The following is a 23,207-nucleotide window of genomic DNA, read 5'->3' on the forward strand; positions in this document are numbered from 1 at the left end:
GTCACAGAGACAAAGATTCTGGATCTGCACCAGTATTGGTCTGCTGCATATCCTGGCTAACCCACTGAGGAGCGGAGTTGCCTCCCTCTCCTGGGGCTCAGTCTCTGCATCTATGAAATCTATAAAATGGGATGATCACACCTGTCTTTAGGGGGTGCTTTGAAGGTGAGACTTCCCTGAGGCCCAGCCCTCAGGCACCACCAGGCCGCAGACTGGCCCCACATTCCCAGCTGGCCACTGGGAACCCATGGAAAGGAGCTGTCAGGAGCTGTGGGAAAGGCCTCATTCCAGCTCGGCCTCCCAAGAGGCTTCCTTCCCTGCAGCCCTCCTGCGGAAGGCACCAGGTCCTGGGGCTTCTGGGCCTGGCCTCCACATCAAGGGCCCCACCACCCCTCCCCCCAACCAGAGTCTCTCCAGGGGAGGCTGGCAGGGCCTGCCCCCTCCTGGGTGAACTCCCTCAGCCCTCCTGGCACACTCGGAGGGGAGCCTTGCCAAGAACTAGTTCTAGTAGGTTTGTCAGCTCTCTGGAACCCAGCCTTCGTGTGGGTTCCTCGAGGTCCCAGCCCATGCTCTTCACAGAGCACTGGCTCTGCCACTGCAGGCAAAACTGGCAGAGGCTGCCTCTCCTCTTGATGAACCTGCTGCTGGGCATCCTCTGCCAGCATCCCCCTGGCAAAGCCATCCCTCACTCCCCTCCCCCAGAATCCCACACGGGAGAGGAAGCCCAGGCAGAGCAGTCTGCTGGCTGCAATCCTCGTCCTCTATGACCCTGGACACTGTCCCTAGCCTCTCTGAGCCGGGTTTCGCCACCTCCCAGGGTGTGAGTGTCCACAGGAGATCTACCACACTAGGCACCGGGCAGCAGGTGCTTTGAAATGTGGCTTTCTCCGGAGAGAGATCCAAGATGGCTGATCACTAGCAGCTCAGGATCGTAGCTCCCAATGAAAGCGCAGAGAATGAGAGGATGCCACACTTTCAGACGAATTTTTGTTGCTCACAGACCAGGAGATTCCCAGCAGAGGAGCCCCACAGGTCACCAGGGTGACTCTTGTGGCTGGTGCGGCAGTTTTGCTGGCACCTCAGCGTGGCAGTTCTTGGTGCAGAGTCTAGAGATTCCCGGGCAGAAAAGCACCATCAATCTTCACACCGCTGTTTTGGCCGGCACAGTGGATTGCTCAGATTTCAGCACTGGGAATCAACAAGTTGGACATCCGCTCAGAGACCTAGTTAGAAAGTTGGTAATTACAAAGATGACAGAGGGATAAATATATAATGAAGGGAAGAAACCAGCCTAAAAAGGCAGAGAATACTCAAAATCAGAATGCCTCTCCCTCTACAGGGGATCGCAGTTCCTCATCAGCAACGGAACAAGGCTTAATGGAGAACGAGTGTGTTCCATTATCAGAAGCAGATTTCAAAAGGTGGGTGATAAGAAACTTTTGTGAATTAAAAGAACTTGTTCAAACCCAATGCAAAGAAACTAAGAACCTTGAAAAAAGGCTTGACAAAATGCTAACAAGAATGGACAATTTAGAGAGGAATATAAGTGAATTGATGGAGCTGAAAAACACAACACGAGAATGTCACGAAGTATGCACAAGTTTAAACAGTCGAATTGATCAAGCAGAAGAAAGGATATCAGATGTCGAGGATCAGCTTAGTGAAATGAAACGAGAAGACAAGATTGGAGAAAAAAGGATAAAAAGGAATGAGCAAAGTCTCCAGGAAATATGGGACTATGTGAAAAGACCTAATTTACATTTGATAGGTGTACCTGAATGTGACGAAGAGAATGAATCCAAGTTGGAAAATACTTTTCAGGATATCATTCAGGAAAACTTTCCCAACCTAGCAAGGCAGGGTAGCATTCAAGTCCAGGAAATACAGAGAACACCACAAAGATATTCTTCAAGAAGACCAACCCCAAGGCGCATAATTGCCAGATTTATTAGGGTTGAAATGAAGGAGAAAATACTAAGGGCAGCCAGAGAGAAAGGTCAGGTTACCCACAAAGGGAAACCTGTCAGACTTATAGCAGATCTCTCAGCAGAAACCCTACAAGCCAGAAAAGAGTGGGGACCAATATTTAACATCCTTAAAGAAAAGAACTTTCAATGCAGAATTTCATATCCAGCCAAACTAAGCTTTACAAGTGAAGGAAAAATTAAATCTTTTGCGAACAAGCAAGTACTTAGAGACTTCACCACCACCAGGCCTGCTTTACAAGAGCTTCTGAAAGAAACACTATACATATAAAGGAACAACCAATATCAGCCTTTCCAAAAATATATCAGAAAGCAAAGAGCATCAACACAATGAAAAATTTACACTAACTAATGGGCAAAACAGCCAGCTAGCATCAAATGGCAGTATTAAACTCATATATATTCAAATTGGATAAAAAGCCAAAACCCATCGGTATGCTGCATCCAGACCCATCTCACATGCAACGATACACAAAGACTCAAAACAAAGGGATGGAGGAAGATTTACCAACCAAACAGAGAGCAAAAATAAACAAATAAATAAAAAGTAGGAGATGCAATTCTCACCTCTGATAAAATAGACTTTAAAGCAACAAAGATCAAAAGAGGCAAAGAAGGACATTACATAATGGCAAAAGGATCAATGTAACAAGAAGAGCTAACGATTCTACAGATCAACGAGACAGAAAATTAACAAGGACATCCAGGACTTGAACTCAGACCTGGAACAAGTAAACTTAATAAACATTTATAGAACTCTCCACTTCAATACACAAAACACACATTCTTATCAGTACCATATCACACCTATTCCAAAAGTGACTACATAATTGGAAGTAAATCACTCCTCAATAATTGCATAGCATTTCATAGGTTTAAATGAAATATTGGTTGGTTGCTTGTTTGTTATTTTCTTCCCTTATTCCTTCCTGTCTACATCATTAAGTATAATTATTGGTATAAAAGAGATTTTCAATACCCATTACTAAACTGCATTCTAGCCTGGGCAAGAAAGCAATACTCCCATTCTCTCTCTCTCTTTCTCTTCCTCTTCTTAATTCTTTTTTTTTCTTTCTTTCTTTCCTCAAAAAAAAAGAATTGCTTAAGATGTTTTTTAGATCCTTAATTCCAGGGGAAGAAGTCATGCCAAACAGTTTAAAGACTCCTGACCAGGTCTGGTGGCTCATGCACAAAAAAAAAAAAGAATGAAAGAAAGAAAGAAAGAAAAAATGAAGATATTTCCTTTGACTACTTACCAAACCCATCATTACACAGATGAGAAAAAGAGACCCAGAGAAGCTAATGACTGCAGAGGTGGCCAATTAAACCAATAGCCAAAAGAGACTCCATAAAAAGACCCATACCAAGCTGTATTACACTACCTCTAGTGGTGGCTGCTAAAAACTGAAATGCTGGGTAGCTCATGCCTGTAATCCCAGCACTTTGGGAGGTTGAGGCAGGCGGGTCACCTGAGATCAGGAGTTCAAGTCCAGCCTGGCCAACATGGTGAAACACATCTCTACTAAAAATACAAAAATTAGCCAGGCATGGTGGCAGGTGCCTGTAATCCCAGCTACTCAGGAGGCTGAGGCAGGAGAATCACTTGAACCCAGGAGGCAGAGGTTGTAGTGATCCTGGACAAAAGCAAGACTTTGTCTCCAAAACAAAACAAAACAAAACAAAACAAGAATACAAACATAGACATACATGCTGTGCCTATTAAAAACTGTGTAACTTCAGCTCTGGGCTTCTTTTGCAACACAGACCATCAAAAAAAAAAAAAAAGAAAAACTGTGTAACAAACTGTTAACGTTTGTTTCAGTGTAAGGGAATTTACTTTTCACTGTTAATAGGGGCATTGGCTAGTCATCAGAGGCACCTAAAAAGCCACAGAAAAAACACGGCACATCTTCTTAAATGAGCAAATCTTTACTCAAAGATTTAAAGGTAAAAATTATTTTTTTAAAACAGTTAAGGTCAGGTGCTATGGCTCACGCCTGTAATCCCAGCACTTTGGGAGGCTGGGGCGAGCAGATTACTTGAGGTCAATAATTTGAGACCAGCCTGGCCAAAATGGTGAAACCCCTTCTCTACTAACAATACAAAAATTAGCCATGAGTGATGATACACACCTGTTATCCCAGCTACTCAGGAGGCTGTGGCAAGAGAATCACTTGAACCCGGCTGGAAGAGGCTGCAGTAAGCCAAGAACACACCACTGCACTCAGCCTGGGCGACAGAGTGAGACTCCGTCTGGGGGGCGGGGGTAGGAAACCAAAAAACAGTTAAATGTAACCCAAAACATCTTATACTTTATAAAGCATACCTATAAAATTCAAAATTTGGCATGGCGTGGTGGCTCACGCCTATAATCCCAGCACTTGGGAGGCCGAGGTGGGCAGATCACCTGAAGTCAGGAGTTCAAGACCAGCCTGACCAACATGGTGAAACCCCATCTCTAAAATAAAAAATAAAAAAAATATAAAATTTTGATGCAATTTTAAAGATAAAACACTAAAAACAATTTCAAAAGTACTACGCAGTTTGGCCCACTACACAGAACCATCCATGTTATCCCAACCTTCCCCTAACCCCCACCAACACAGCCTGTGGGGAGCTTCCCAGCCAACTGCCACAGCTTATCTGCACATCAAGGAACTTGTTTGCTTGCTCCCTGGCCTCTTGCTGAAGCTACCCATCTCTGCCCCACCCTTGCAGCACAATAGGAAAGACACCACACACCCCAGCCACTCCTCAACCTTGGGCCTCCCTTAGGGATGGCAATTAACTCTTCAAACTAGAGACACATACCCCCGGAGGTATACAAAGGCCTTCCAAATATAGGTACAACTGCGTTTTAAGGAAATTCACTTCTAAATCCCCAACCTCCAGGTGTATATTATTCCAAAAACTGATGTGCCAACCCACCTGGGATTAACCAATCACTCTTCTCCCAATATGCTATTACAAGTATCAGTAACAGCATATTGCTCTCCTGTCCCTAATCTTATGTGGTACATTCCTCCAACCCTTCACATGACCTATAAAGAAATAATGTGATAGATTGTTGGTTTCTGTACTTCATAAATAAGTAAAACTTTCCTGTGTGGGTAACAAATCCCTTGGATGTCAGGTGGTTTCCAATTAATTGCATCTCACAAAATCAAAAAGACCTAACAAATTGATTCATTATTCCAATGAATTTTTATGATTACCACATGCTTTGTGGCACACAGGAATTCAACTAATAGGCCGGGCAAGGTGGTTCATCCTGTAACCCCAGCACTTCGGGAGGCCAAGGCAGGTAGATCACCTGAGGTCAGGAATTCGAGACCATCCTGGACAACATGGTGAAATCCCATCTCTACCAAAAATATGGTGGCAGGCATCAATAATCCCAACTACTCGGGAGGTTGAGGTAGGAAAATTGCTTGAACCCAGAAGGTGGAGGTTGCAGTGAGCTGAGATCGTTCCACTGCACTCCAGCCTTGGTGAAAAGAGCAAAACTCCATCTCAAAAAAAAAAAAAAAAAAAAAAAAAAAAAAAAAAAAAAACAGAATTCAAATAATAGAAACCGCTATAACGAAACTCTTGCCATTCTTATCTTTATTTTGTTAATTTATGGCTTCTCAACATTCACACATATTAAAAAGTTGAAATAGGAATAATAGGGACATAGTAGTACACACTTGTAGTCCCACCCAGAGCTACCCAGGGCACTGTGGCCAACAGTTCATTTGAGGCCAGGAGTCTGAGGCTGCAGTGTTGTGATCACACTTGTGAGTAGCACACCAGCCTGAGCAACAGCGAGGCTCCATCTCAACAACAATAAACAAAAAATAGGAATAAAATTGATGCCAAAAATATTTTTTCCAAAACCTTTATATATGCTAGCAACAATATTCATTCAGATTCAGATATATATAAACTAATTGAAAAAGGCCCACTCATCTCTTAAAAGGTAAATTTCCAATAAATTTTATCTTTTTTTTTTGAAACAGTCTCGCTCTGTCACCAGGCTGGATTTCAGTGGTGTGATCTCAAGTCACTGCAACCTCCATCTCCCAGGTTCAAGTGAGTTTCCTGCCTCAGTCTCCCGAGTAGCTGGGATTACAAAGATGGGGTTTCACTAGTTGGCCAGGATGGTATCAAACTCCTGACCTCGTGATCCGCCCGCCGTGGCCTCCCAAAGTGCTGGGATTACAGGCGTGAGCCACCGTGCCCAGCCTAATTTTGTCTTTATATATAGCATTTGGCCAGGCACGGTGGCTCATGCCTGTAATCCCAGCACTTTGGGAGGCTGAGGCAGGCCAATCACCTGAAGTCAGGAGTTCAAGGCCAGCCTGGCCAACATGGCAAAACCCTGTCTCTACTAAAAATACAAAACTTAGCCAGGCATGGTGGTGGGCACCTGTAATCCCAGTTACTCAGGAGGCTGAGGCAGGAAAATCGCTTGAAGACAGGAGGCAGAGAGGCTGCAATGAGGTGAGATTACACCATTGCACTCCAGCCTAAGCAACAGAGTGAGATTCCATCTCCAAAATATATATACATATATTTATATATAATTCAAGTTTGATTATAGCATTCAAGCTTGATCAAATATTCTGCTGAGAGAGAGCATTTGATTAACAAAATAAAAGTTTGCACTGATAACTGTGATCACGATGTAGTACAGAATCATTTTTATTTTTATTTTTGAGACGGAGTTTCGCTCTTGTTACCCAGGCTGGAGTGCAATGGCGCGATTACAAGCATGAGCCACTGCACCCAGCCACAGCTCTTAGAAGTTTGAATTTAAATGCATACACATACTTTTGTACCAAGAATTATGAAAAGGGTGACCACTAAAAGTCTAAACATAAATTCTATAATCAATAGGATAAAATTCTGAAGGGGAAGTAGGATAGAAATACAACTTCGAAAAGAACAAGGAACACTACAAATATTCTGGCCATTGAAGAGCATGTTCTATTTTTTTAAACATATGAAAGTGAACACTTTCTAGGGCATAATGGGTACTTGTAAGAAAGAAAAATTATTAGAGAAAAAAATTTAAAAAGAGAATGAACAGCAAGTAATTATGGCATTTGCAAGCAAGGAATTATAAGCCAGAGCAGTGGTTCATGACAGTAATCCCAACACTTTGGGGAGGCCAAGGTGTGAGGACCACTTGAGCTCAGGAGTTAAAGACCTCAATCTCTACTAAAATAAAAAAAAAATTGGCCTGGCATGATGGCTCATGCCTGTAATCGCAACACTTTGTGAGGCCAGGAGTTCGAGACCAGCCTGACTAACATGGTGAAACCCTGTTTCTACGAAAAATACAAAAATTAGTCGGGCGTGGTGACAGGCCTGTAATCGCAGCTACTCAAAAGGCTGAGGCAGGATAATGGCTTGAACCAGGAGGCGGAGGTTGCAGTGAGATCTCGCTATTGCACTCCAGCCTGGGTGACAGCGAGACTCTGTCTCAAAAAATAAAATAAAATAGATAAATAAATTAGAATAAAATAAATTAGCTGGCCATAATGGCACACACCTGTGGTCCCAGCTTCTTAGGAGGCTGAGACAGAAGGATCACTTGTGCCCAGAAGATTGAGGCTGCAGTGAAATACGATTGTTCAACTGCACTCCATCCTGGGTGACGGGGCAAGAGCCTGTCTCAAAAAAAAAAAAAAAAAAAAAAGATTTTGATAAAACATAGGATGGCAGCTACTTTGAGAGTGAGGAAGGAGGAAGTGATGTATGAAAGAGCTTCTAGAGTGGCTGGCACAATTCTATTTCTTAACCTAGTTAATGGTTATAGGAGTGTTCCTCTTCTAGTAATTAATTAAGCTAGACCTGGCCAACATGGCGTGCCTGTATTCCTAGCTACTTGGGAGGCTGAGGCAGTAGAATGGCTTGAACTCAGGAGACAGAGGTTGTAGTGAACTGAAATCACGCTACTGCACCCCAGCCTAGGTGGCAGAGGCAGACTCTGTCTCGAAAAAATACAACACACACACACACAGGATTTTCCCAAGAAGTCTATCCTCCTGAGAACCCATTTGCAGCACCTTAAGCATTCATGGTTCCCCTTTGCACGCAGTTTGAGAAACAGTCTGACAGGCCTGCTGCGGTAGGAGCCCACAGTTCCGCCAGTCTCTGGGGCTATCCACATGCTAATCCCTTGGGCACAGCCCTGAGCATGTGGGGTACCAGCCTCTTCCTGCAGCTGATCCACACTGTGCTGGACTAGGAGCCAGGGGACCACAGCCCAGGGAAGGGGTGCCTGTGCTTCTGCCACAAGCCGCCAAGGAGCTCAAGGGGTGCGATGGGATCCACGTGGTGCATGGCCACGCGGGCACACTGCTGGCCACCAACCTCAACAGCCTGTCCGAGGATGACCAGAAGGGCCTGGGCCGCTCGCTGGAGATGCTGACTGCTGCTGAGGCCACTGCCTTGGAGCGCAACACCCGCACAGAGTCCGCCAAATCCATATCCCTGCACAAACTTCGTGATGTGATCATGGAGAGTCCCCCTGGAGATCAAGGAGCTGTGACTAGACAGGGAAGCATTGTGAGTGTGAGCAGTGCCTGCCCACTGCCCCCTCCCAGGGTATGAGCAAGGGCAAGGACAGAGCTGGTCAGGGGGTCCCTCTCACCAGTCAGCGGGGACAACCTTGGCTTGGCCCTGGTGGCCCGCATCAGCTGCTCAGATCCCACTTTTGTCAGACGCTCACTCAGCATCTGACCTCTACCTTCATACAATCTGTTACTTTTATAAAAACAAACAAACAAAAATGCTAAGTATCTAGGGACAAGGTAAGGAGGGTCACTGGGGCCCAGGAGTCTGGGGACCAGCTAGGCTCAGGCTGAGCTGAAAGAGGCCGAGCAGGCCCTCCTCCCTCCCGGCTCCACCCAGCAAGCATCATCCCCTCCAGCTGACCAGGCACAAGGGAGGCCCAGCGTGGGCATCCCCTGCTGGCTGGACACCCCCGACTTCAGTCCAAGTCCTCCTGCGTTTCCACCATATCCCTGCTGGAGGTCCAGGTGGAGGCAGCATCCCCACGAGGACAAGAAGGTCAATGTCAGTGAACAAGCATTCTCTCCATTTCACTGGTTCCCAAATGTGCCCAGCTTATCAAGAGAAATGACTGATGTTCCCTGGGGTTTTGAATGTGGAGTGTTCATGTGTATTCCTTTTTTAAAATTAAGTTATTCCTTCAGTAGTTTCCCCTTGGTTTTGTTTAACTGGTACTCACTATGAGTTTCTGGAATGGTCTGTTTACAAAGCAAGGCAGCTCTCAAGGAACTGGCAATGCTCCCTGACTCTGGCCTCTGGGGAGTGGGGACAGGGGCAGGCGAAGGGCAGGGCCAAACTTCAGGTGCACATGACCTGCTGCTGGCCCTGAGTCTTGGGGAGGAACAGGTGGGATTTTCCTTTATCCACTTTGCTTTTGTTCTTCGGCCAAGAGGGGTCACGGGAGTGCTGGGCACCAAAGGTGTCGTGGGCTCAGAGTTAATCAGAGTTGGACAAACTCTTCTGGCTGAAGAGTGACAGAAACACTTAGGACCAGATCTAGCTAACAGAATTTTATCATTAAATCACAGAAACTTTAGTGCAAAACAAAAATCACAAAATCTGTTTACTAGTAACTGCATGTCCTACCGGCTTTGCTTGCTGTCTCCTGGCAACCGGAAGTGGACAGAAGCGTGGGTGCCCAAGTGGCCTGAAGGCAGCACCCATCCCACACCCGGCAGACCCCTTGGCATGCTGCCCTCCGCCAGGAAGCCAGAGGCCTAGGAGCTCACCACCCACATTAATTTGAAAAGAAAGGTCAAAAGGAGCATCTATGAGACGGGAGGTGGGGTACAGACTGAAGCAGCCCCTCAGCAGCCAGGGACATGCAGGCAACACAAGCAGGCACAGCGCAGCCACCACTGTCCACACACTCACACAAGCCAGGCCCGCGGGGCCTTCCGAGAGCTAGCAGGTCACATTCAGGCAGATGGCCCCCTTCCCACCCAAACCCACAGAACCCCGAGCAAGGCATCACCAGGAAAGATACGGGAAAGCCAAATCATGGTTGACCCAGGGACAGAGAACCCTTGGCCCCACTGATGTCCCGAGCCACCAGCAGCTGCTGCCAGAATCCTTGTGCTATTACAGTGGGAATTACATTATTGAAAAAGCCTAATCATTCTGGGCTTCTAATCTTTCAGTTAAAACTGCCTTTGTTTTGCTGCTTTGTATAGCTGAGAGGTCCAGGAAAGGGAGAGGGTCCCTGATCAGGGCAGGAGGACACCTCAGAAGCCCAGGCCCACCAGTGCCCAAGCACATGTCAGAGCTCAGTCAGAACAAGGTCCCAAGAGGGTTGGTGGCCTCCTGTCAAGAAGCTGTGGCTCAGGCCAGCAAAGCTCTGTCCTCCTCCAGCAGGTGCCACGCAAGCGCGAGCTCAAAGGCTTCCAGTGCATCACCATCCATCTAGCAGAGAGAAAGCGGGCACTGAAGCAGCTCTGTCTGCCAGGGGCTAGGGCATTATTCACTTAGCATTTTTCCTTTCACTTAGGTGAATCAGTGTGGAAGCATGCATCAGTACACAAGCAATTTATTTTTACGTTGAATATGAATATACATACAGTAACATTGGTTTCTTATTTGATAGGCGTTTGAGTTGTTTTCACTTTTGGCTATTACAAATAATGTTGCTGTAAATATTTGCATACAAGTTTTTGTAGGTCCACCTTTTCACGTCTCTTGGGAGACGTGACTCAATCATGGTGTCAATGCAACCGGCAGTGAAAGTACATCATACAACTGAGGATCCTTTTTCTCTCACCGCATTGACTAAAGCACACTCATTCTATACACCAAAAGTGAAGCATTTCTTCCTGCATCATTGTTGAGCACTACGCACTGAAGCTCTGGCCCCCTGCCCTGTCCCACGTGGCCTGTGTAGTGCCAGCCATAAATACAGACACAAAGTGACTTATGGACCTTGCTTCAAATTCCAAGTGAAGAAAACAAGAGAGAAATGATGAAATCAGTAATAAAAATTATCAGTCTCTCTTCTTTCAATGTAGTATACTATATAGGTAATTACTGAGAGTGTCAACTGAAGAGGAAGACTTACCTAACACTTCTAGGACATCTCTGCTCCTATTTTAAGAGACTAATAATTTGGACACTTTTCATAGTCTTTGTAAACGGTTTTGTTTTTGTAACTGAAGTTCATGACATCGTATGACATACAAAACAACAGAGCTAATAATTCTTTGGCCTGCTTTCTCACCCACATACTCCTTATAATTTATTTGGTTTTCAATGATTCAAGCAATAGGATCCTACCACTTCCTATTGGCAGCAGTTTTATGGTTTGGTGGTCCTAAAGGTTAGTTCTTCATGCCTAATATGCAGTTGGAGTAGTTTTGTTTTTTTTGTTTTTTTTTACCCTTTAAGTTCTGGGGTACACGTGCAGAACATGCAGGTTTGCACATGGGTATGCACATGCCATAGTGGTTTGCTGCACCCATCAACCTATCATCCACATTAGGTATTTCTCCTAATGCTAGCCCTCCCCTAGTCCCCCACCATCCAACAGGTCCCAGTGTGTCCTGTGACCATGTATTCTCATTGTTCAACTCCCACTTATGAGTGAGAGAACACATGGTGTTTGGCTTCCTGTTCTTGTGTTAGTTTGCTGAGAATGATGGTTTCCAGCTTCATCCATGTCCCTGAAAAGGACATGAACTTATCCTTTTTTATGCTGCATAGTATTCCATGGCGTATGGTGTATATGTGCCACATTTTCTTTACCGAATCTGTCACTGATGGGCATTTGGGGTGGTTCCAAGTCTTCACTATTGTGAACAGTACCACAATAACCATACACGTGCATGTGTCTTTATAGTAGAATGATTTATAATCCTTTGGGTATATACCCAACAATGGGATTCCTGGGTCCAATGATATTTCCAGTTCTAGATCCTTGAGGAAACACCACACTGTCTTCCACAAAGGTTGAACTAATTTACACTCCCACCAACAGTGTAAAAGCATTCTTATTTCTCCGCATCCTCTCCAGGATCTGTTGTTTCATGACTTTTTAATGATCGCCATGCTAACTGGCGTGAGGTGGTATCTCATTATGGTTTTGATTTGCATTTCTCTAATGACCAGTGATGATGAGCTTCTTTTCATATGTTAGTTGGCTGCATAAATGTTTTCTTTTGAGAATTGTCCATTCATATCGTTCGTCCACATTTTGATGGGCTTGTCTTTTTCTTGTAAACTTGTTTAAGTTCTTTGTAGATTCTGGATATTAGCCCTTTGTCAGATGGATAGATTGCAAAAATGTTCTCCCATTCTGTAGGCTGCCTGTTCACTCTGATGATGTTTCTTTTGCTGTGCAGAAGTTTAGTTTAATTAGATTCCATTTGTCAATTTTGGCTTTTGTTGCCATTGCTTTCAGTGTTTTAGTCATGAAGCCTTTGCCCATGCCTATGTCCTGACTAAAATCTATGTAATATTGATGAGATTATAAAACCGAAGTTTTAACACTAACAAAAAGAAACCCAGGTCATCTTGCTATGTCTTGTTTCTATTTTGTTCCTGACAGTCAGTAGAAAGGCAGTTGTATTTGGTTATGTTAGTCCTATCTATTTTTGTTAATTTTATTATTTGCAAAAATGTTTTGTGTGTATTCTATTTATAGAAAAATAATGATATAACATTTTTGTTAAATATGCATATTATTTATGATAAAATGAAATGTTTTTGTTTCTTTGTTCCCAATTAATGTACATCAATTTTAAAATACATTAAAGCAATAGCAAAGAAAATAAAGAAATGCCATAGAAGTCTCTTTTCATGTTTACATGTAGAGATACGCTGCTTCCTAAGGATCGATAAGGAAAGATGTGGATTTTAATTCTAAAATCATAGTTTTCGGATGTACCTAAAATTTAAGCAGCAAAAATTTTATTAATCATTAAAGTCAAGCAAATTCCAATCACAGAAGCAGAATGAATTAAAGCATGTTTTAATTGAATATGCTTCCTAGGTTTCTCCTGGCAAACCTGTTATTGTTTCATGACCCACTTGAACAAATGAAGATACATGGGAAAATAGTCATTGCCCAAGAGAGCCTTCCATTTTATAAATGCTCGATTTATGCTGAAACAATCTGAATAGAAACAGTGCTTTTTTATGTGTCTGGTTGGAGGACAGAAACTCCCAAAACTTCCCTATACACCTGTTGGACCCACAACTTGCTGTTGAGCTCCAAATCCACATCAGGAAGCTCAGGCACAAACCGAGAGTTGGCTTCTCCCTAGTAATCTAAACAGATGCTTAGTGAGCCTCAGATGCATTTTCACACCACCTTCTGCTGATTGCTGCTTTGGCAAAATAAAGGTTAGCCACCAGTCTACCAAACGCCTGGTATGTCAGCATTCTCCATCATACTCTGAGACATGAGTATGTGGGAGACATGACTCTGTAATTAGGAGCTTAAAGTGTTTCAGGGAGACCACATAAATCTAGTGAGAAGTGAATTAGCAATATATGAGAGCATGTCATTTCATGTCAAAGCAGGCGCTATGAACTTTGTTACATTAGTATGTAAGTTAAGGCAGCTGGGAGAGGCAGACTGGAAAATATAGCTGTTAAGCTAAGTCCTGAGAGAAGAGCAACTGCACCTTCTACCTTCTGCGTGCAGGGCTCTCCTCAGCACATCTTCTCCATGCTTTCCCGTTGCTCATTTTCCTCCAGTGGAAAGGAGGGAAGGGGCAAAGTCCACATGCTGAAGCAGAGGGGCTGGTGGACTTAGAAAGGTGGATAAATAGGTGGGCCCAGGATAATATTGGTGAGAATGCTGCTTTTTGTTCCTTCAGTTACAGAGCTCTTGAGCTCGTGGCTATAAGCATAGACTTGGGAGCGAGCCTGATTGGGAATTTAAGTCCCAACTTCACCTTTTATGAGCTCTGGGATCCTGGACACTCCACCTCTTACTATTCAGTTTTCTCATCTGGGAAAAGTAGATACCAGGATTTAAATCTTAGGATTCAGAAGCGTTAAAGGATTAACTCACGTTAAGGTAAGTGAAACGAGGGAGAGGCAACTGTTCCGACAAGGAATAAAAGGAAATTGACAGGACTAGAATTTCTATTTGAATCATTCAGGGTGTCTGCTACAACTTTAGATTCCTACGCCTTGGCCCGAGGAACGGAGATTCATTAGTTCTGGGAACCAAGATGCTGTTTTATAAAAAGAAACTTACAAAAAGTCACAAAAATTATGCAGCGTTTCTGTATGCCCTTACCATTTCCCCACTAATGTGAACATCTTGTATCGACATCGTACATTTGTAAAAACTAAAAAGTCAGTGTTGGCACGTTACTCCTAACTTCAGACTTCATCAGATTTTCCACTCACGCTCTTTATCTGTCCCAGGATCAAATCCAGGATACCACACTGCATTTAGAGAAGCTGCATTTTTCACAAGCTCTTCTAGCTGCTGAGAGGGAGGTGGATCGGGAGCTCATCTTCAAAAACACTGGGACATTTAGAGGCCCGAACCAAAATTGCTGCATTCCCAAGTTGGGGAGGTGAAATGCAATCTCGAAGAGCAGAATTGGTGGAGGAGATGAATATAGCAGACTGATTTTAGAATTAAAGGTGGAATCCTCTCCACTACATGAGAGGGAGTTACCTTCAGAACAAGGCATTAATGCCGGGGAAAAGAGGTTTTGGAAGGAAGGGGTACAACCTCATCCTCAGGCTAGATTGAGAGTACATAAGTAAGGCTGTGAGTAGGTCAGAATCAGCAAGTGCAGCAAATTGGGAACAGGTGTTTCAGAGAACACACACAGAGGACTCACATAAAGGGAATTACAAGGGGTCAATTAGCCTGCAAGATACATGCAACCTGCGTGTTCTGGAACCTGGTGCTAATGCTTCGGCAGTGGGTCACAATGGAAAACATCAACCACTGCCACAGTGCAAAGTAGCAGAACGGGTAAGGGCGAGGCTGGGAAGATTTTGTTTAAGGAGAGTTCTAAGGGTCTTGGGTGAAGCAGGGGCTGGAAGGGGAGGCGGATAAAGCACTTGAAGCTCTGACTGTGATCAGTTGTCACACTGAGGAGACACAGGAGGCCCTAGCTCAGGTGACAGGTAAAGGTTCGTAGACTTGAGAAGGTGAGAATAAAGCAATATATATTTTTAAGAAGCCAGCAGCCTCTTTGTGGAATCCATGGAGGTTTTTTGAAGGAGATACCACCCATATTTTACTAAAGACCTTAGGTTCTAGGCCTATCACTGAGTTTTCCTAATCACAGTCCAATTGCTCAACTTCCTTACAGCAGTTGTAAGAGTCACCTAACCTGTTCCTTCTCAAAGAACATTAACCATTTTTCACTGGACTCAAGATTCTTATAATGTCTATACCACTTTTCTTTCCCACTAAGTTGCTCTTTACCCTAGAAATCCTAAACCACAAGCTGATATTCTTTAAATTTCACATTAAGTACATGTTCTGTCACTTGTCAAATGCATTTGAAAAAGTTCAACAGGAATTGCTGGAGAGGATGTGGAGAAATAGGAATGCTGTTACACTGTTGGTGGGAGTGTAAATTAGTTCAACCATTGTGGAAGGCAGTGTGGCAATTTCTCAAGGATCTAGAAATAGAAATTCCATTTGATCCATCAATCCCATTACTGGGTATATACCCAAAGGATTATAAATCATTCTGTTATAAACACACATGCACATGTATGTTCATTGTGGCACTGTTTACAATAGCAAAGACTTGGAACCAACCCAAATGCCCATCAGTGATGGACTGGATAAAGAAAATATGGCACATATACACTATGGAATACTATGGAGCCATAACAAAAGGGGAGTTGTGTCCTTTGCAGCGACATGGATGAAGCTGGAAAAGATCATTCTCAGCAAACTGACACAAGAACAGAAAACCAAACACCACATATTCCCACTCGTAAATGGGTATTGAACAATGAGACCACATGGACACAGGGAGGGGAACATCACACACTGGGGTCTGTTGTGGGGTCGGGAATTAGAGGAAGAATAGCAGGGGGTGGGGAGTTTGGGGAGGGATAACATTAGGAGAAATACCTAATGTAGTGACGGGGGTGATGGATTCAGCAAACCACCGTGGCATGTGTATACCTATGTAACAATCCTGCAAGTTCTGCACATGTACCCCAGAACTTAAAGTACAATAAAAAAAAATAGAGAGGAAAGAAAGAAAAAAGAAAGCAAGAAAGAAAGAAGAAAGAAAAAGAAAAGAAAGAAAAAAGAAAACAAAAGAAAGAAAAAGAAAGAAAGAAAAAAAAGAAAGAAAGAAGGAAATTGCCTTAGCAACCCGTGACCTAGGAGGCAGGCTTTACTCAAGGCCTCCTAGATCTTTTGCATTGCTCGCTGGCACAACGTTGGGCCCAACCAGGTAAATAAGTGTCTGGCCATTAAACTTAAGGTCATTTAATCCTTAACTTGATACATTCTGGGTGTTTTCTACAAATCTGCATAGAAACTAGCACTTACATGGGAGATTTCTCTGCCAGCTGTCAAAGGATTTTCCAAGTAGTTCCATACTCAAGGACGCTGTGCGATGGAAAAATGAAGCCACAGAAATCTTAAATGTGTTAGGAAAAGGGCTGGGTGATGAAAGATTCTAGTGAATCTGCACACCGCAGCAAAGTGTTTCCAGAAACACTGCATAACCTAAATACAGAATCAAGAATAATTTGGCTTTTGGTTAAGATTGGCTTTGGCATGTTTTTTTAAAACCAAGGAATAGTGTATTTAGAAATGTAGGAAAACTATATCAAAAAAATGAACTTTGAGTTGCAATAAAATCAGACACTGTTGCTGGATTTCAGTAATGTATGGGCATCTAGGTTACATAAAGAGAACATATGAATAAAATACCAGGATAAATTTTCTCTAGAAACGTTGAACTTTAACATTACATAGTTCACCTCAGAATAAACTATATAGAACCGCCAATAGGCAACCGCTTTTATGCTACAAAAATGGCCATTTCACTTGCTTCAAATCCTATTTCAGATCTTTGTCTTTTCTTCGTAATGAAGATGTAAACGTTTTAGTTCACACTATACCAGAGTTAAAATTTCACTGGTGTCTGTATTACAAATGTTAAAATAATCCTAAAAATGAAAGTAAATTTGAGTTTTGATAGTCAATCTTTTTCATAGTCTTATGTCAGAGAACTAATCTTTCCCAGGCATCAAACTCTATGAAATCTGCCATAGTTACCACCTACTACCAAATTAGTTTCTATGCCCCATAACAGTTGTCAGAGAACCTACCCACTTTCAGTGACATTTATATTCTTATTCTAACTTGACCTCATTTTTCATTTATCAAAATGACTATATTGCCTTCTGGAATTCAAGCCAAAGGAAAGAACGATATTACTGGTCCCTATTCTATTGATTTACTCTATTTTTGTCACCTAGGCTGAAGTGCAGGCATGATCACGCCTCACTGCAACCTCTGCTTCCCAGGCTGGAGTGATTCTCGTGCCTCAGTCTCCTAAGGAGCTAGGACCATAGGCAACTGCCACCATGCTCAGCTAATTTTTGTGTTTTTAGTAGAGAAGAGGTTTTGCCATGTTGGCCAGGCTGGTCTTGAACCGCTGGGTTCAAGTGATCTGTCCGCTTCAGCCTCACAAAGTGCTGGGATTACAGGCATGAGCCACTGCACCCAGCCCTCTGAAGTCTTACTCTGACTCTTGAAGTCAAGGATTTATGTCCAATGTCCCTTTGCCAAACTGGTTTTTAAATATTTGACCACTCATATAGTTAATGTCATATTAATAAGGTGCAAACCACCTTATAAATAAGGATTCATCGACTTTTTCTTCTAAGTTACATCAGATCATTGATTCTAGTCTGCAGTTTATCAAGATAAGATGTTAAGTTGAAGATTTTACCTTAAGTTCTAAGGAAATCTTTAAAAATGAAAAATTAAAATGGATAAAAGTATACCAATATTACCAGGATTTAGTGAGAATCACTGAAAATGAGTGGCTAGATTAGTTCCAAAAAAAGCCAGTGATTTATTTTTAACTAAAATGTAAGCTTAAGTCACCCTCTGTAAAGAAACTTTAATTCTACTTTCTGTACTTACTTTTTTTTTCTGTGTAACTGTTTGAAAACCTCCAACATCCTCATTCTAATTCTACGGTATTCCTGGAAATCTTTCCCTTTGGCACAATTTTATGTTCTAATGTGTTTTCCCTCTCAGACACAATAATCAACTATTCAAAGATGCCATCTAATGCACTATGTTACTAAGTATTGTGGCCAGAGAGTGATTTTAAGTGTAATAAATTATCTTAAAATTGAAAAGAGCTTAAGCAAAAACAAAAACAAGTATTATATCTTAAACACTGGCATGAATTAAACCAACTTCTGAATGGTTAAGGCAACTTACAAAAATGCTTTAAGACATATTAAGTGAGAGTAGGAAGGAAGAGCCCTTCAATCCCTGACAATGCTGCATTTGCTCCTACTGGCTTTGGGAGTTGTTAGAGTCCCATGTTGTTTTTTTTCAGAGAAAGTCTCCCTCTGTCCAGGCTGGAATGAAGTGGCATGATCTTGAATCACTGCAACCTCTGCCTTCCTGATTTAAGCGATTCTCCTGCCTCAGCCTCCTGAGTAGCTAGGACTACAGGCACCTGCCACCACACCCAGCTTATTTTTGTATTTTTAGTAGAGACAGGGTTTTACCATGCTGGCCAGGATAGTCTTCATCTCTTGACCTCGTGATCTACCCATCTCAGCCTCCCAAAGTGCTGGGATTACAGGCTTGAGCCACGATGCCCAGCTGAGTCCCATGTTTTAATAGGAATACTGCATTGATTCCAAATGCATGTGCAGCAATATTGGGAGAAAAAAATATGAAAGAAACAGAAAAGTTATCTTTAACATTTAAAAAGCTTTTATTGTTTTAAAAGCCTTACATAATTCACAGCTATCAGCCCACACACTAAGGAAGTCTCTGTGCATAGGCAGAAGGAGCCATCACTTTGGAGTGGCACCTGTAACTGTGTTTACATTAAAACAGACAGAAGAGTGTAAGAGTGTGTTGTTGCCCTGACAAGGTCTTAGTTGTCCTTGAGTTAACTTGAATTGAGGTGTTTCTTCTTTTGAAAATATGAAGTTTTCTAGTTCTGTAGCAGGAGAGGTGGTATTTTCCTGTCTTTTTTGATGAGGGGTTCAGATGTTACATTACCCCTCATTTCTTCCTTTAGGAGAGGACGGCTTTAGCGCACTCAAGATTAGTTAAATCATCAGGACTCAAAGACCTGTCCTTGGCAGCACTATCTACGTCTCCGTCTTTTCCCATCCTTGAAAAAGCCTAAGAATGTCAAACAGAAAAGAGGTACAATTTTAAAAAGGGTTCCAACTTTTTAACAGTCACCACTGATAATAAGGCACACATGCAGACTTCTTTAGGTAGTTCAGTTACAGCTACTTAGGCTGAGGTTTACACTGCCAACTTCTGTCAACTCACTAAGGTAATCTCAGGGCTAGAATTAGATTGCTGGAGAAAAGGGGTCTTGTTTTATTAAGTTACTTAAAAATTAGGCTCCCAAAGATGTCACAGTATTGTGACAGGCTTCTAACAGCAGTATCATCTGTTACCTGTGCACTTACTCCTTAAATGTAATGAACACACACTTTTGCAAAAAGTTAGTTTATTAATCTATTCAAATTCTACCCAATTTGTAGTAATTATATACTCAAAGCAAATTTTAATGAGGCAGGCATCTGCTGTATTGTATTGGAATGTCAATGAAGTCTAATGACTAAAGCATCAAAAGGCACTACTTCACTTGCACAATAATTATGGTAAAAAAGTATTATTTTAAAATACTTCCAGGGTACTACAGAGCATGCCTATTTTAAATGTTGAACCTTGTCAGCTGTAATTTTACTGTGTAATTACCAAAAGTCACAAACCATAAATATTACTTAGTCCCATGAAAGTTATAGAAGTTATCATTTCCAGTAAAATATCATGTACTTCCTGCATCCACTACTTCAGACACGCACACCTCAAACAGTCTAAGTGCAGGTCTCTCGGCTTAGGCACTAATGGTTTGTCTAAAACACCCATGGTACTGACTGCACTGTAGTATACACAGTAGAAAATGACATAAATTTCCAAACTGAGTAATAAAAAATAGTCAAGAGTGGTAAGTGCATTATATAATGATGTCTATTCCCAGACATCATTAGGAATACAATGGTAAGAAATTATTTCTGTAAGCTTCTCTGAAAGGGCAAAGGTTCAAAAGCAAACCATTGAGAATGAATTAAACTTGATTAAAACATAAATACTTATATCAGAAGGAGTCTCCCTCTGTTGCTCAAGCTGGAGTTCAGTAGGGTGATCTTGGTTTACTGCAAACTCCGCCTCCGAGAATCAAGCGATTGCCCTGCCTTAGCCTCCCAAGTAGCTGGGACTACAGGCGTGCACCACGACACCCAGCTAATTTTTGTATTTTTAGTAGAGACGGGGTTATACCACATTGACCAGGCTGGTCTCGAACTTGTGTATGCTGTATGCGTGTCACTGTGTGGCATGCCTGAGAAGCCAATTACGAAATTCTATAAAAAAACCAAAACCACAAAAACTAGAGCTGTATCAATGATTACGGTCAGCCGAGAAATACCCTTTACGTGACAAAAAAACCTTTACAAAATACCCTTTACAAAACAAAAAAAAACACTTCTGAGTCAATGTTAAACTTACCAGTAAAAGAGCCTAATTGTAATTACTAAGCTATGGGACATGCACGCAAAAAGCTAAACATAATCTGTGGCTCAAATGAGCCAATCAGATACCTTCCTTAACCTCAACGCAAAAACATGTTGAGTCCCGTTACCTCAAAAATGTCTTGTGTTGTTGATACGACATCCTGCTGACTGTTGTTGGGTCTTGACTCACTCTTCCCGACTTTCTGATCTGTAAAGAGATCCTCCTCCTCTTCCAGGAGAGGGAAGGGACTTGTTTCCTTGGCCGGTTTTGGTTTAGCAGACTGAAAGAGATGGCCGTCACTGCTGGCCTCCCTCAGAGCAGGAAACGTGGGGCTCTTTTCTTTACCTCCCCCTGGAGGGCTGGCAGGATTCTCTGCTATCTTTGCCTTGGGTGTTGTTCTCTCCACGGACTGAGATCCAGTGCCCGCGGAAAAGATGTCCCTAGAGACTTTGCAAAGCTCGGCCTCCCCTCTGGAATGACCCGGAGACTTCGCAAAGGGGCTTCCGTCCACTCCAGGCACAGGACCACCTTCCCAGGGTGCAGTTGCAGCTTCCAGGGCCTCCTCAGTGCTGTCTTCTCCACTGGCTGCTCTGAGCTGCGGCCGATGGCCATTTGGGGAAATGGTACCATCAGCCCACTGCGCAGTGGGTCCCCCGGGGAGGCCCGTGGCCTCAGCCTCGCTTGACTCCTGGGCAGCCAGCCGCCTAGCCGCACGAGTCCGTCGTCTACGCCTCCTCCTCGCCTTGACCCGGCCCTGCAATGGCAAAAAAACACACGCTGATCTGGTGATACGGTGTTCAAACCTACCATGGCAAAGAATCAGTGACTCAAAATATCGTAAGGTTATCTGGCCTACTTCAGTCAAGATGCTATCTAAGAATACACAAGAGGTTATTTCTTAATGATTCCCAAGGAATGAGTTTAACAGCTCCTAGCACTCTAAGACTAAGTCATTCTTAATCCTTTAGCGTTCGCCTCCCCGATTCAAGCGATTGCCCTGCCTTAGCCTCCCAAGTAGCTGGGACTACAGGCGTGCACCACGACACCCAGCTAATTTTTGTATTTTTAGTAGAGACGGGGTTATACCACATTGACCAGGCTGGTCTCGAACTTGTGTATGCTGTATGCGTGCCACTGTGTGGCATGCCTGAGAAGCCAATTACGAAATTCTATAAAAAAACCAAAACCACAAAAACTAGAGCTGTATCAATGATTACGGTCAGCCGAGAAATACCCTTTACGTGACAAAAAAACCTTTACAAAATACCCTTTACAAAACAAAAAAAAACACTTCTGAGTCAATGTTAAACTTACCAGTAAAAGAGCCTAATTGTAATTACTAAGCTATGGGACATGCACGCAAAAAGCTAAACATAATCTGTGGCTCAAATGAGCCAATCAGATACCTTCCTTAACCTCAACGCAAAAACATGTTGAGTCCCGTTACCTCAAAAATGTCTTGTGTTGTTGATACGACATCCTGCTGACTGTTGTTGGGTCTTGACTCACTCTTCCCGACTTTCTGATCTGTAAAGAGATCCTCCTCCTCTTCCAGGAGAGGGAAGGGACTTGTTTCCTTGGCCGGTTTTGGTTTAGCAGACTGAAAGAGATGGCCGTCACTGCTGGCCTCCCTCAGAGCAGGAAACGTGGGGCTCTTTTCTTTACCTCCCCCTGGAGGGCTGGCAGGATTCTCTGCTATCTTTGCCTTGGGTGTTGTTCTCTCCACGGACTGAGATCCAGTGCCCGCGGAAAAGATGTCCCTAGAGACTTTGCAAAGCTCGGCCTCCCCTCTGGAATGACCCGGAGACTTCGCAAAGGGGCTTCCGTCCACTCCAGGCACAGGACCACCTTCCCAGGGTGCAGTTGCAGCTTCCAGGGCCTCCTCAGTGCTGTCTTCTCCACTGGCTGCTCTGAGCTGCGGCCGATGGCCATTTGGGGAAATGGTACCATCAGCCCACTGCGCAGTGGGTCCCCCGGGGAGGCCCGTGGCCTCAGCCTCGCTTGACTCCTGGGCAGCCAGCCGCCTAGCCGCACGAGTCCGTCGTCTACGCCTCCTCCTCGCCTTGACCCGGCCCTGCAATGGCAAAAAAACACACGCTGATCTGGTGATACGGTGTTCAAACCTACCATGGCAAAGAATCAGTGACTCAAAATATCGTAAGGTTATCTGGCCTACTTCAGTCAAGATGCTATCTAAGAATACACAAGAGGTTATTTCTTAATGATTCCCAAGGAATGAGTTTAACAGCTCCTAGCACTCTAAGACTAAGTCATTCTTAATCCTTTAGCGTTCGCCTCCCCGATTCAAGCGATTGCCCTGCCTTAGCCTCCCAAGTAGCTGGGACTACAGGCGTGCACCACGACACCCAGCTAATTTTTGTATTTTTAGTAGAGACGGGGTTATACCACATTGACCAGGC

The 23,207-nt window shown here is 43.4% G+C and overlaps 1 long non-coding RNA gene across 1 annotated transcript; it reads right to left on the reverse strand.

The window, feature by feature from the left end:
* Positions 1 to 18,937: 18,937 nt before the first annotated feature.
* On the reverse strand, positions 18,938 to 21,509 carry LOC135273081 (uncharacterized). The gene is made up of 2 exons (XR_010340953.1): positions 20,915 to 21,509; positions 18,938 to 19,380 (listed from the first exon to the last, which is right to left on the reverse strand). It is a non-coding gene; the product is annotated as an uncharacterized LOC135273081 (long non-coding RNA).
* Positions 21,510 to 23,207: the final 1,698 nt, after the last annotated feature.

The sequence above is a fragment of the Aotus nancymaae genome, unplaced genomic scaffold (assembly GCF_030222135.1).
Source record: "Aotus nancymaae isolate 86718 unplaced genomic scaffold, 86718_ANA_hifiasm-v0.15.2.pri h1tg000260l, whole genome shotgun sequence".
In the NCBI taxonomy this organism is placed as follows: domain Eukaryota; kingdom Metazoa; phylum Chordata; class Mammalia; order Primates; family Aotidae; genus Aotus; species Aotus nancymaae.